We start from the raw sequence: 2,805 nt of genomic DNA, 5'->3' as shown, positions 1-2,805 counted from the left end.
TGGGTCTGGTCTTTTGCTTCTTGTGTTGTTGTTTCATCATTTTCAGTCATGTCTGACCCTTGGTTACCCCATTTGGGGTTTTCTTGGCAAAGATACTTGGAGCGGTTTGTCATTTCCTTCTCCGGTTCAATGTACAGATTAGAAGACTATTAGAAATAGAGCATCTGAGTCAGGCAGAAAATCCTAGGCTACTAGTATTATTATTTAATGGCTAATTAATAATACCACAAGGCCTACTAGCAGGCCTTCAAGGTATGATCTGAAGTGAAACATTCCCCAAGACACACTACGTGTACATGTCGTAGGAGTCTGCAGTTGGAGGTCCTGAGTTCAAATATTACCTTTGATATTTACTATGTGTTTGATCTTGGAGTCACTTACCCCCTCTCATCCCCACCTTAGTTTTTTAATTTGTAAAACTGGGAGAGATTGGACTCAAATGTCTTAGAGGTTCCTTCCAGCTCTAGTCCTGTGGTATCAACACAAGCATATCCCCTACCAGTCAAACTATGTTCCTTGACACTGCACTCTGTTCCTCCCCTTGTCCACCCCTTTAAGAATTTCTTCCTTTGTATTAAGGGCTTTTAGAAGCATAGTATCATAGATTTAGTATTATAAGGTATCTTAGAGTCATGTATCCTAACCTTCCTATTTTAAAAATGAGGAAACTGAGGCTTGGAAGAGTTAAGTGACTTGTCTGAAATGACACAATCAGTGAATAACAGACAAAAAGATAGCTAGCTAGATAAACAGATGGAAAGATAGCCTTTTTCCCCTCCCCTTCCCTCAATTCTTCCTTTCTCCTCCCCTCCCCCCCCCCCATTTTCCCTCTTTTCCCCCTGCTTCTCTTCTCTTTCCTGTCCCAGCCCTGCCTCTCCATCCCACCTCCTGGCCCTCTCCATTGCTCTCTTGTCCTTCATGTGCCCTGATGCCTTCCCCATGCTGGTACTCCTTTGCTTTCTCTTTCTACCACAATGCAGGCAGACACCATTGCCCATGGGGAGAAAAAGCAAGGTAAAAAGATCAATGAGGGTGACCTTATAGAAGAAGTTGAAACACACAAAGCCACTGTCGGATTTGAGAGGCTAAAAGAATGCTACCTGGCTAAGATAATTGTTCCAGAAGGTACTAGGGATGTTCCAGCTGGAGCAATCATCTGTATCACTGTTGAAAAAACAGAGGATGTGGATGCATTTAAAAATTATACCGTGGATTCCACAGCTACAGCCACCCCACAGGCTTCCACAGCACCTCCCCCTGCTTCTGTGGCTTCATCACCTTCTGCCCAGGCTGCAAGGAACTCATATTCTACTCATAAGCTGGTCCTGCTACCTTGCCCTCTTTCCCACCATGACTGGGCACAGTTCAGAGGTGGGAGAAGAAGGTGGATGAGAAATCTAATGAAGCCACAATAGGTTATAAAGTACAAGAGGAAGGATACCTCGCAAAAGTTTTTATCCCTGAAGACGTAAGAGCTGTCCCTCTAGGAACACTCCTCTGTGTCATTGTAGAAAAAGAAGCAGATATTGCTGCCTTTGCTGATTATACACCAACTGGAGTAACTGTTATAAAACTCTAAGCACCACCACCCACCCCAATCCCAATGACTGCTGCTCCTCCTACTCCCCCACCTACAGCCGCTGCACCTTCAGCCACCCGTTCAGCTACTCCAGCTAGAACAAATGAAAAGATATTTGTGAATCCTCTTGCAAAGAAATTGGCAGCAGAGAAAGGTATTGATCTTACATAAGTGAAAGGAACAGGACCAGATGGCAGAATCACCAAAAAAGACATTGAGTCCTTCGTGCTTTCAAAGGCTGCTCCCGTTCCTCTTCCAACAGCAGCCACGCCCACACCAGCCCCAGGAGTGGCAGTCGATCCTACCGACATTTTCGCAGATATCCCAATCAGTAATATCCGTAGAGGTATTTCCCCGCGTTTAATGCAATCCAAACAAACAATACTTCATTATTATCTTTCTGTTGATGTAAACATGGGCTAAGTTTTAGAAGTTCTGAAAGAACTCAACATGACATTGGCAGGAAACAATAAGATTTCTGTCAATGAGTATTTGAAAGCACCTGAAGGTAACTCTGCTCGAGTGGACGCGGTTACAAGGCAAAATCATGTTGATGTTAATGTTGCAGTCAGAATTCCATCTGGACTCATCACACCTATTGTATTTAACGCACATATAAAAGGACTGGAATCCATGGCTAATGATATAGTTTCCTTAGCAACTAAAGCTGAGAGGGTAAACTTCAGCCACACGAATTCCAGGGTGGTACTTTTATCGTCTCTAATTTAGGTATGTTTGGGATTAAGAGTTTCTCTGCCATTATTAACCCACCTCGGGCATGTATTTTGGCAGTTGGTGCTTCAGAGAATAGGCTGGTTCCAGCAGATAATGAAAAAGGATTTGATGTAGCCAGCATGATGTCTGTTACACTCAGCTGTGACCATCCGGGTGTAGATGGAGCAGTAGGAGCTCAGTGGCTTGCTGAGCTCAGAAAATACCTTAAAAAGCCTATCACCATGCTGCTATAACTACCTTATGCAGTTTCTATCCTCTATCCCAGTCACACTGGTTATTCTTAGTAAGATATTTATATGTGTCAGTTAAAAAAAGGTGGCACTTCTTAAAAGGTAGCCAATTATTTCTATTATCCATTTTGTACAGTTATTTGTAATGGGCAATATTTATTTTCATGAATTTTAAGTGCCAATTACAACCAACCATTGTGCAAACTTTCAATAAACATGTTTTCAAATTCTGTGTGCTCCCAACTAAAAAGACACATGGCC

General features: G+C 42.8%; 1 pseudogene; it reads left to right on the top strand.

Annotated features, from left to right (window-relative positions):
* The first annotated feature begins 1,134 nt into the window (after positions 1 to 1,134).
* LOC118839469 lies at positions 1,135 to 2,547 on the top strand (annotated as a pseudogene).
* The last annotated feature ends 258 nt before the right edge of the window (positions 2,548 to 2,805 follow it).

The sequence above is a fragment of the Trichosurus vulpecula genome, chromosome 2 (genome assembly GCF_011100635.1).
Source record: "Trichosurus vulpecula isolate mTriVul1 chromosome 2, mTriVul1.pri, whole genome shotgun sequence".
NCBI lineage: Eukaryota > Metazoa > Chordata > Mammalia > Diprotodontia > Phalangeridae > Trichosurus > Trichosurus vulpecula.
The sequence above is the reverse complement of the archived record's forward strand: the minus strand, read 5'-3'. Positions and strand labels throughout refer to the sequence as shown.